At 36.3% G+C, this 12,934-nt stretch overlaps 1 pseudogene; it reads left to right on the top strand.

Annotated features, from left to right (window-relative positions):
* The first annotated feature begins 1,957 nt into the window (after positions 1-1,957).
* On the top strand, positions 1,958-6,469 carry LOC132477413 (polypeptide N-acetylgalactosaminyltransferase 11-like; annotated as a pseudogene).
* Positions 6,470-12,934: the final 6,465 nt, after the last annotated feature.

The following is a 12,934-nucleotide window of genomic DNA, read 5'->3' as shown; positions in this document are numbered from 1 at the left end:
AATGTAACAAGTGGTATTACGTCCAAAATGTTTTTATTTTATCCATGCAACTTTTTTTCCCCCATTGGGGAGTGAAGAATGGGAGTTTAAATCTTTCAACATTCATGTAATATGCTCAAACACTAATTCATACCTATGTTAACTGTGTTTGCTTCTTAGGACAAAGTTAGGATGCCTCTAATTTCCAGTTGAAGTTATACTTTGAATCTTTTAATTATAATGAAAGGAAACTTCCATACTATTAAGAGACTTAAACCTGTCAAAAGGGGAGTATTTGCCTTTTTATTTTCTTTCAATTTCAATAGACAGAATATGTTTAAATAAAATCTGTACTGTTTTCATCCTTCTGTATGACAGGAGGATATTTCACTTGGAGCAGAATCCTAAGCCCCCAACCTGGTATTGTTCCTTTGTAATTAGGAGCTGGCAATGGAGAGAGCACCAAAGCATTGGGAGAAACTATCTGGGCTACTGCTCTAGCCAAATGGAGAGGGTGTCTTATCTGCTTTTATTTTGTATCTCAGAGAGAAATCATGAACATCACTTAACTGTGCCCACAACTTCAACTAATGGACTGATTCAATTAACCACTCTCAGGCAAAATTCCTTTTCTTACTAAGGGACATGTCTCCCTAAGTAGATTAGAGAGATAAATATTCAAGCAGGGCATTTGTACACATTATTTATTTTTCTTCAGTGCCATTATCCTATAAAGAAGGATGTGATGACTTTAACCGGAACCATGACCACAATTTAGCAGTAATTTCTGTTCCCTTAAAAAGGACACATCATTGCATGGTGGGTACTGGAAAGATAAAGCCTCAGAAGCAATTCTCTGAGGATCAATCATAATCCCATTTAACAAACTATATTTAGTTTTAGCAATATAGTGTGAATTTTGTTATTGCCAATTAATTATTTGATTGTATTTACTGTGTCCTGAGATTTCTTAAAATGACTTGGAGTATCATTCAAGACAGTATCCTCAAGCAAGTAGATCTCTACTAACAAGTATGCCCATAATCCTAAAGTTCCATGTTACCAGTTTAGCAGAACAATAATTTCTGTACAGTGGTGCTACATTGCTCCTAAGACCCTACACTAATTACTGCAGGGATTATAAAAAGACCAAGACACCAGCATTATGCCCACCTAACTCTGAAAGTAAGGAAATTTAAACATGTATACAAATGACTATAAAAGTATTTATAATCAATAAGATCTATCTGTGTGTGCCCTATAAACAATAAAGAGCTATACAAAAGCAAATAAATTGTTGTTTCTCTGTTATTTAAAGTAGGGAGAAATAACATTTTAAAGGTATTTGAGAGGGGCAACTAATTTTCCTGGTAGATGATAGTTGGTTAACTAGTCAGCTAGTTAAATTGTTTATGTGTTTGGGATCTTAAAGAATAATAGATATTTTTCATTAGCAGTTATTTGATGGGGATTACATTCTAGTTTAAAGGAAAGAATGATCAAAAAACATAGCAGCAGGAAAGCAATGGTTTGTTTTGAGACAAACTAAGCCAATTTAGCTAGAGTTTTGAATTATAGAAGAAAGCACTTCTGAGAAAAGCATGGATCTTGAAAAGAGGGAGTGTTATTAAATACCAAGAGAATATGTTTATGCCCCATTTCAGGAGCTTTGATAAATTATAAATATTGTTGAGCAAGGAAGTAGCATGACCAGAACAATGAAGTTATTTTGACAACACAGTAGTAAATGATAGCATACCAAAGTGGAATATGAGTGGAGAAGTATAATGGGTTGAATAGTGTCTCATGAAAAATCATGTCCACCCAGAACCTTAGAATATGACCTTATGTAAAAAATGTTATTAGTTAAGGATCTCAAAATAAAATCATCTTCGATTTAGGATAGGCCCAAAATTCTATGACCAGCAAGTGTCCTTAGTAAGATGCAGAGAAACACAGAAAAGAAGGTGATGTGAAGATGGAGGCAGATTGGAGTAATGTATTTGCAAACCAAGGTATGTGAAGCACTGCCTTCAATCACCAGAAGCTAGGAGAGAGGCATGGGATGGTTTCCCCTTCCCAGAGCTACAGGAAGGAACCAATCCTGCTGACATTCTGATCGCTAGCTCTGTTCTCCTGAACTAAGAGAGAATAAACTTTGTTTTAAGCCACCTGAGTTGTGGTCATTTGTTATGGCAGCCCTAGAAGACCAATAGAAAAAAGACATCCAGGGGAAGCAAAATGAAGATCTGAACTAGAGGGAAAAGAAGTGGAAATACAAGGGAACATATGGACACACTACTTACCGTAAAGTTTATGTGTCTGAGACCCTCACTTGGGCACCCTCCTCCAAGGCTTGTACCAAATGATATATTAATAATTTGGAATTCTTTTATTAAATAAAACCCCCATATCTTATAAAGTACAAAGCCTAGACTAGTTCTTGTGTACATAACACCACAACTAACCTATTCATGTAGGCTGGAGTGTAAAAGTCTAACTTTTCTAATCCAACAATCTCAGAGGGTGGTGGTATCTTTTATCAGAAATGGTAAATTTAAATTTAGAAAAAGAGCTTTTGGAGAATTAAATAAAAATGATGTTTCTAAACAATTTGTAATGTACTTATCCTACAGGACCCAGTCTGGTGCTGGATTTTGCCTGCAGTCTGTTGTTTGCTGACCTCTAGTGCAAAGAAACAAGTGTAATGCAATGTGGTAAGTGGTAAAATAAGGGTATGTGTAAAGTGCAAAATGGGCACATGGTGAGAGAAGCAGTTTATTGTCATTGTGTATTGGGAAAGTCTTTCTAGCTCCTATTGTGAATTGGGTTTACTTGGTCTTTTGCAGAAAAAATAAAAAAGAAAAACAAAGAAGAAGAAGAAGTTTGTTGACCTGTGGTTTAGGCCACAAGCTCCACAAGGAAAAGACTGCATTGTGTGTTCTCCTTTGTACCCACGGTGTTGACTACAGAATACATCAAATAGATGCTCATTCGTCTTGAAAAATGGGAAACCTGAGTCTTGGATACTGATAGGCACTCAAATGCAGATATAAAGCAGGTGTTAAACATATGAATCTCGATCTCAGGGAAAATATTGGGGTTGGCAAAATGGTTTTAGGTAATCAACACAGATGGAATTGCTGAAACTCTGGGATTGACTGAGAGCCTGGAGGGGAGGGTAAGACCTGAGGATGAACTTTGATACTTACAAGCACCATGTTGGTTGCTGTGATGAGTAGAGAGAGGCATTTTAGATATACTAACTGTAGAGCCAAAGAGATACTTTAAATAAATATGCTCAATAAATTGGTGAAATGGAACTTTATTGTAACTCTGACTTTTTCTGACTTTTTCTTGTTTGGTCCATCACTTACAGGAAATGTCAAGTGATTCTGAAGACCACCTGGAGTTGTTTTAACTTCAATCCCCTGAGAAGCCTCAGAAGGTCAAGTATTATCTCCTACTGCTTCTCAGATGCCTTTACATCATACTGAGTTCCTAGTTAATCTTCCCCATTCCTGTAAAATTCACCTGTGCAACTGCTCTAGGTAGAAATGACACACATTCTTTCAATTTTGGAAACTGGGCTTTTCCTCATACACTCAAGGGGATAATTCCACATTTTGAAAATAGGTTTAAAAATATTGAAAGCTCTAAAGATTAGAATAGCTCTTTCAAAATTCCCTAAAAGCACATTAAGTGTAATAATGTACATGGTCTTAAAAATATATATGAACTTAGATTTCAAAAATAAAGTAAGAAAGCATTTTAAGTGAATTTAGAGATACACATAAAACATGATATAGTATATAAAAACACAAACACTTATGAATGTACTCATATAGAAACACAAATGCACACATATACACACAAGTCCATTTGTGTTCATTACTGATAACAGCTCAACAATAGCAATACAAGCATTAACTAAGATCTTACTCTATGCTAAGGATTAACTAGGTCACTCTAAATATTAGCTTCTTTACCCTACCTACAACTCTGAGGTAGATAATAATACTTTTACATTTTTCAATTGCTACTTTGTATAGCTTACACAAATAAAATGTTAAAGGAGTCTCAAAATAAAGCAAAAACTTACTATTCAATTTATTTCAATAAATTGTTTATTTAGCATCTTCTATCTTCTAGTCAGTGTGCCACATGCTTAGACAAAATGCCTTACTTCTGCATAAGAAAGATATATTAATGCAGTCATAGGCATCAAAGGAGTTGTGTGCCTCCAAGGAGAATAACAGTCTCCATGCTAGAAGACAGAAACTAAACTGTACAAAATTTTTCAAAAGGGAGATTTTCAGCTTCTTAAAAACAAACAAACAAACAAACAAACAAAAACCAATAGCCAGTTACCAATGGAACATTGTTATTTTTCATTTTTCCTTATTCTTCTTCTTTTGTTTCTTCTAGCTTACATGTAGAACTTGGCTCTATCTTTTGTATTTCAAATAACCCCTGGTTCAGTTCAAAATGAGATCAAGAGAGGAGTGGAAGTGTGCAAATTTCTTCCTTGCTATTCCCCAAAACATGCTCTTAATTCCTGCTTAATTTTAAGAGCCTGCCTGCTAATATCTTTGGGGAAAAAAAAAAAAAGATGAGAGTTGGGGTGTGAGGCCCCAGGGCCTGGGTTGGCTGGTGGCTGTCACCATGTCCTTGCCTGTTTGATGCTGGGCTTCAAGGCAGCCCAGTGCTGCCTGGCTGGGGACACAACAGCTGTGACAGCTGCTACAGAGAGGAATGAGAATGCCACAGCCCTAGTTTGGGAGTCACAAGTGATCTTTCCAGGATCTTCACCCTGATGGAGAACCTGGAAGTAAAGCCTACAGAACGCACCCCCTGAAGTTCTGTGGGCTTTACACCCACCCTCTTCAGGCTACACCCTGGAGTTTTTCACTCTCACTAGTCTACACTCAGCCTCCAGCACCAGCTTCTGGCTCACAGCTTCTGCTCCAGGAAATGGAAAAAGGCCTTACAGCTCTGCTAGGTCAATAGTGGGAAGTGTCACAGTCTGATATTTCTGTTGGGTGCCTTTTTATGTCTGTCCTGTACAGTTTTTCTTTTTGTTTATTTCATCTTCAGTGAAGTGACTCAGCTGCTTAAGAATGTGTCCATCAAGGGGTCTGGGCCCCTTGTATCACTCCCCCCCCACATAAATTCTATCCCTGTTTCATGCCATGTCTGGTATTAGAGTCATAATTAAATGCAAACAAAATTGTGATATGATAGATAATCATATTGAAGATCCAGAAGAAGGCAATGTGAAATTCTCTTCTGAACTGGATATGATTTTTAATGAGAGTGATCAGGAATTGTGATACTTAGGCTATCAGAAACATGACTTTATATGATTATTAGTAACTACTTGGGCAGTCATGAAGATTTGTCAGACACGAGGAGTGACGTATGTAAAAAAAGTCTTGTCTGACTGGTTTGGGTTGTCTAGTCAAAGAGACACTAAGCCACTAGGGTTGTTATTTGTTTCTATAATGAAGCTTTGTTGGCCTTGCTCAGGACAATGCACAGAGTCATAGATGGCACACCAGCACATCATCTCCATGAAATCATCTTTGTGGATAATGATAGTGACTTTGGTGATTTAAATGGAGAGCTAGATTAATATGTCTAAAATAAGAAATACAAGTGTGAGGGATTGATTGGAGGAAGAATGATTGGAGCAACCTATGGTCTAAGAGAACTTCTGGTGTTTCTGGAGTGCAACTGTGAGGTGAATGTGATATGGCTGCAGCCTTTGCTGGCTGTTATCCAGGAGGACCAGCAGACCATGTCTTGCCCAGTGATTGTTATCATCAGTGTGGATGCACTCACCAATGGGTCACTGTCCTCTATGATACAGGAAGGATTCAGCTGGGGGACACACTTCAAGAGGGATCTTGCTCCCATTTCTGAGCTAGGAAGACCAGAAGGAGCTACTGCACTGATAAAGTCAGCTACAACGGCTGGAGAATTGTTTGCCAGGGACAGATGCTATTGCAATGAATTGGTCAGTGTGACAGTGGCATGGATTTCCGGAAGGAGAAAATGTGGAAATATCATTTAGGATCTGAATGTGTGCAGGTAAGCTCTTTATTATCCCTTGCTCTATAATAAGAGACGTTTTCTGAAAAAGGTAATCATATGGATCTCTTGAAGGCTAGGACACCATGACGCATAACTCCTTCAGGTTGGCACATGTTTGGTTGAATAAATATAAAAAGTATTTTATTTCCTTAAGATGTGATCTGAGGACCAACAGCTATGGAAATAACCATGAGTGTGTTGAATTGAGAAAAAATTGAGTTGTAAATTATTTAAATGATACCTGAAACGTACTTACCCAGAAATGCAGATATCAACACAAGGACAATTTGAAAGGGGACAAAATAAGTGTGAGAAAAAGCAGTTAAGAAACTGTTGCTTAGCCCAGGGAAGAACCAGAGGAAACAAGAGGAGACCTGAGGAGACTCTGATGTAAGTCAGGACTTGGTTACCTCACACTATGTGCTGGAATTTTTTTAAAAAATGTTATTGGTGTATAGTTGATTTACAATATTGTGTTAATTTCAGGTGTACAGCAAAGTGAATCTGTTATACACACACACACACACACACAGGTATATATATCCACTCGTTTTTATATTATTTGCCCATATAGACCATTACAGAGTACTGAGTAGAGTTCCCTGTGCTTTACAGTAGGTCCTTATTAGTTATCTATTTTACATAGAGTAGTGTGTAGTGACAATCCCAATCTTCCAATTTATGCCTCCCCTCCTTTATCTTCCACTACCCCCAGGTAACCATAAGTTTGTTTTCTACATCTGTACCTCTATTTCTGTTTCATAGATAAGTTCATTTGTAAACATTTTTTTTTAGATTCCACATATAAAGCAATATAATATGATGTTTGTTTTTATCTGTCTGACTTACTTCACTCAGTATGACAATCTCTAGGTCCATCCATGTTGCTGCAAATGGCATTATTTTGTTCATTTTTTTATGGCTAAGTAATATGGCATGGTATATATGTACCACATCTTCTTTATCTAACCCTCTGGGTTTTTTTTTATTAGTTTCTGCTTTATAACAAAGTGAATCAGTTATACATATACATCTGTTCCCACATCCCTTCCCTCATGCATCTCCCTCCCTCCCACCCTCCCCATCCCACCCCTCCAGGCGGTCACAAAGCACCGAGCTGATCTCCCTGTGCTCTGCGGCTGCTTCCCACTATCTATCTACCTTACGTTTGGTAGTGTATATATGTCCATGCCTCTCTTTCGCTTTGTCACAGCTTACCCTTCCCCCTCCCCATATCCTCAAGTCCATTTTCAACTAGGTCTGTGTCTTTATTCCCGTTTTACCCCTAGGTTCTTCATGACATTTTTTTTAAATTCCATATATATGTGTTAGCATACGGTATTTGTCTTTCTCTTTCTGACTTACTTCACTCTGTATGACAGACTCTAGGTCTATCCACCTCATTACAAATAGCTCAGTTTCATTTCTTTTTATGGCTGAGTAATATTCCATTGTATATATGTGCCACATCTTCTTTATCCATTCATTCGATGATGGACACTTATGTTGTTTCCATCTCCGTGCTATTGTGAATAGAGCTGCAATGAACATTTTGGTACATGTCTCTTTTTGAATTATGGTTTTCTCAGGGTATATGCCTAGTAGTGGGATTGCTGGGTCATATGGTAGTTCTATTTGTAGTTTTTTAAGGAACCTCCATACTGTTCTCCATAGCAGCTGTACCAATTCACATTCCCACCAGCAGTGCAAGAGTGTTCCCTTTTCTCCACACCCTCTCCAGCATTTATTGTTTTTAGATTTCTTGATGATGGCCATTCTGACTGGTGTGAGATGATATCTCATTGTAGTTTTGATTTGCATTTCCCTAGTGATTAATGATGTTGAGCATTCTTTCATGTGTTTGTTGGCAGTCTGTATATCTTCTTTGGAGAAATGCCTATTTAAGTCTTCTGCCCATTTTTGGATTGGGTTGTTTGTTTTTTTGCTATTGAGCTGCATGAGCTGCTTATAAATTTTGGAAATTAATCCTTTGTCAGTTGCTTCATTTGCAAATATTTTCTCCCATTCTGAGGGTTGTCTTTTGGTCTTGTTTATGGTTTCCTTTGCTGTGCAAAAGCTTTGAAGTTTCATTAGGTCCCATGTGTTTATTTTTGTTTTTATTTCCATTTCTCTAGGAGGTGGGTCCAAAAGTATCTTGCTGTGATTTATGTCCTGGAGTGTTCTACCTAAGTTTTCCTCTAAGAGTTTGATAGTTTCTGGCCTTACATTTAGGTCTTAAATCCATTTTGAGCTTATTTTTGTGTATGGTGTCATGGAGTGATCTAATCTCATACTTTTACATGTCCCTGTCCAGTTTTCCCAGCACCATTTATTAAAGAGGCTGTCCTTTCTCCACTGTACATTCCTGCCTCCTTTATCAAAGATAAGGTGACTATATGTCCGTGGGTTGATCTCTGGGCTTTCTATCCTGTTCCATTGATCTATCTTTCTGTTTTTGTGCCAGTACCACACTGTCTTGATTACTGTAGCTTTGTAGTATAGTCTGAAGTCAGGGAGCCTGATTCCTCCAGCTCCAATTTTCGTTCTCAAGATTGCTTTGGCTATTCGGGGCTTTTTGTTTTTCCAAACAAATTTTGAAATTTTGTGTTCTAGTTCTGTGAAAAATGCCAGTGGTAGTTTGATAGGGATTGCATTGAATCTGTAGATTGCTTTGGGTAGTAGAGTCATTTTCACAATATTGATTCTTCCAATCCAGGAGCATGTTATATCTCTCCATCTATTTGTATCATCTTTAATTTCTTTCATCAGTGTCTTATAATTTTCTGCATACAGGTCTTTTGTCTCCTTAGGTAGGTTTATTTCTAGATATTCTATTCTTTTTGTTTCAATGGTAAATGGGAGTGTTTTCTTGATTTCACTTTCAGATTTTTCATCATTAGTGTACTGGAATGCAAGAGATTTCTGTGCATTAATTTTGTATCCTGCTATTTTACCAAATTCATTGATTAGCTCTAGTAGTTTTCTGGTAGCATCTTTAGGATTCTCTATGTATAGTATCATGTCATCTGCAAACAGTGACAGTTTTACTTCTTCTTTTCCAATTTGGATTCCTTTTATTTCCTTTTCTTCTCTGACTGCTGTGGCTAAAACTTCCAAAACTACATGTATCTTTTTGAATTATGGTTTTCTCTGAATATATGCCCAGGAGTGGGATTGCTGGATCAAATGGTAGCTCTGTTCTTAGTTTTTTAAGGAACCTCCACACTGTTCTCCATAGTGGCTGTACCAGTTTACACTCCCAACAACAGTGTAGGAGGTTTCACTTTTCTCTACACCCTCTCCAGCATTTATTGTTTATAGATATTTTGATGATGGCCATTATGATCACTGTGATGTGATACCTCATTGTAGTTTTGATTTGCATTTCTCTGATAAGTAGTGATGTTGAGCACCTTTTCATGTGCTTTTAAACTATCTGTATGTCTTCTTTGGTGAAATCCCTATTTATATCTTCCACCCATTTTCTGATTGGGCTGTTTGTTTTTCATTTTTTTGTTTTGTTTTGTATTGTTTTCCAGCTGCTTGAGCTGTTTGTATATTTTGAGAGATTAGTCCTTGGTTAGTTGCTTCATTTACAAATATTTTCTCTAATTGTGATGGCTGTATTTTTATTTTGTTTATGGTTTCCTTTGCTGTTCAAAAACTTTTAAGTTTAATTAGATCCCATTTGTTTATTTTTGTTTTTATTTTCATTACTCTAGGAGGTGGATCAAAAGATATTTTGCTGTGATTTATGTCAGATAGTGTTCTGCCTATGTTTTCCTCTAAGAATTGTATAGTATCTGGCCTTAGATTTAGGCCTTTATTCCATTTTGAGTTTATTTTTTTTACATGGTGTTATGTTGTGTTCTAATTTCATTCTTTTACTTGTAGCTGTCCAGTTTCCCCAGCACCACTTATTGAAGACACTGCCTTTTTTCCAGTGTCTTTTCCTCACAGTCTTTTCTGTTTTGTGTTCGATTAAGTGACCATAGGTGACTGGTATATCTCTGGATTTCTACCCTGTTCCATAGATCTATACTTCTGTTTTTGTGTCAGTACCATACTGTTTTGAAGACTGTAGCTTTGTAGTATATTCTGAAGTCAGGGAGCCTGACTCCTCCTCCTCCATTTTTCTTTCTCAAGATTGATTTGGCTGTTTGTGGTGTTTTGTGTTTTCATATAAATAAGGGCACACAAAATATTCTCCATGTCAGATCACATCTTGGGTCAAAAATCAAGCCTCTGTAAATTTAAGAATATTGAAATCATAGCAAACATATTTTCTAACCACAGTGTTATGAGATTAGAAACCAATTACAGGAAAAATCTGTAAAAAGCTCAAACACATGGAAGCTCAACAATATGTTACTAAATAATCAATGGATCACTGAAGAAATCAAAGAGGAGATCAAAAAATACCTAGAGACAAATGACAATGAAAACACGATGACCCAAAACCTATGGGGTGCAGTAAAAGTAGTTCTAAGAGGGAAGTTTATAGCAATGCAATCTTACTTCAGAAAACAAAAATCTCAAATAAACAACCTATCCTTACAACTAAAGCAACTAGGGAAAGAAGAACAGACAAAACCCAAAGTTAGTAGAAAGAAAGAAATCATGAAGATGAAAGAAGAAATAAATGAAATAGAGACAAAGAAAAAAAAGACAACAAAGATCAGTGAAACTAAATGCTGCTTCTTTGAGAAGATAAAAAAAAATGATAAACATCTAGCCAGACTCATCAAAAAAAAAAAAAAAAGGAGAGGACACAAATAAAATTAGAAATTAAAAATGGAGAAGTTACAATAGACACCACAGAAATACAAAGGAATGTAAGAGATTACTACAAGCAACTCTATGCTAAAAAATTGGACAACTTAGAAGAAATGAGCAAATTCTTAGAAAGATACAACCTTCAAGATTGAACCAGGAAGAAGTAGAAAATTTGAACAGAACAATCACAAGTACTGAAATTGAAACTGTGATTAAATATAACACAACAAACAAAAGTCCAGAACCAGATGGCTTCACAGGAGAATTCTATCAAACATTTAGAGAACAGTTAACTCCTATCCTTCTGAAACTCGTCCAAAAATTACAGAGGAAGGAACACTCCCAAGATCATTCTATGAGGCCACCATCACCCTGATACCCAAACCGGACAAAGATATCACACAAAAAAGAAAATGACAGGCCAATATCACTGATGAACATTGACACAAAAATCCTCAGCAAATACTAGCAAACCAAATGCAACAACACATTAAAAGGATCATACACCATGATCAAGTGGTATTTGTCCCAGGGATGGAAGGATTTTTCAATATCTGCAAATCAATCAGTGTAATACACTACATCAACTATTTTTATTCTTTTTTTAAATTAATTTTTATTGGAGTTGCTTTACAATATTGTGTTAGTTTCTACTGTACAGCAAAATGAATCAGCTATACATATACATATATCCCCTCTTTGTTGGAGTTCCTTCCCATTTAGGTCACCAGAGTGCATTAAGTAGAATTCTCTGTGCTATATGGTATGGTCTCATTAGTTATCTATTTTATAAATAGAATCAATAGTGTATATGCGTCAATCCCAATCTCCCAATTCCTCCCACACCTCCTTTCCCTCTTGGTATCCATACAGTTGTTCTCCATGTTTGTGTCTCTATTTCTGCTTTGCAAATAATATCATCTATACCATTTTTCTGGATTCCACATATATGTGTTAATATACAATACTTGTTTTTTTCTTTCTGATTTACTTCACTCTGTATGACACTCTCTAGGTCCATGCACATCTCTACAAATGACACAATTTTGTTCCTTTTAATGACTGAGTAATATTCCATTGTATATATGTATACATCTTTATCAATTCACCTGTTGATGGACACTTAGGTTGCTTCCATGTCCTGGCTATTGTGAATAGTGCTGCAATGAACATCGGGGTGCATGTGTCTTTTTAAAAAATGATTTTCCCTGGGTATATGCCCAAAAGTGGGATTACTGGGTTATATGGTAACTCTCTTTTTAGTTATTTAAGGAATCTTCATACTGTTTTCCATAGTGGCTGTATCAATTTACATTCCCACCAACAGTACTTCAAAACCACAGTAATCAAGACAGTATGGTACTGGCACAGAAACAGAAACAGAAATATAGATCAGTAGAACAGGATAGAAAGCCCAGAGGTAAACCCACATGCCTATGGTCACCTAATCTATGACAAAGGAGGCAAAAATATACAATGGAGAAAAGACTGTCTCTTCAATAATTGGTGATGGGAAATCTAGACAGCTACATGTAAAAGAATGAAATTAGAACACTTCCTAACACCATACACAAAAATAAACTCAAAATGGATTAAAGACCTAAATGTAAGGCCAGACACTATAAAACTCTTAGAGGAAAACATAGGCAGAACACTCTGACATAAATTGCAGCAAGATCTTTTTTGACTCACCTCTTAGAGTAATGAAAATAAAAACAAAAATAAACAACTGGGTCCTAATACATCAACAAATTGAAGAATAAAATCCATATGATCATCTCAATAGATTCAAAGAAAGCTTTTGATAAAATTCAACACTGACTTATGCTAATAACTCTCCAGAAGTGAGCATAGAGGGAAACTACCTCAACGTAATAAAGACCATATATGACAAATCCACTGCAAACATCATTCTCAATGGTGAAAAATTAAAAGCATTTCCTCTAATATCAGGAACAAGACAAGGATATCCACTCTTGCTGCTATTATTCAACACAGTTTTGGAAGTCCTATCCTAGCCACAGCAATCAGAGAAGAAAAAGAAATAAAAGGAATCAAAATTGGAAAAGAAGAAGAAAAGCTG

The sequence above is a fragment of the Mesoplodon densirostris genome, chromosome 17 (genome assembly GCF_025265405.1).
Source record: "Mesoplodon densirostris isolate mMesDen1 chromosome 17, mMesDen1 primary haplotype, whole genome shotgun sequence".
Lineage (NCBI taxonomy): Eukaryota > Metazoa > Chordata > Mammalia > Artiodactyla > Ziphiidae > Mesoplodon > Mesoplodon densirostris.
Note: the sequence above shows the minus strand (reverse complement) of the source record. Positions and strands in the feature narration are given on the sequence as shown.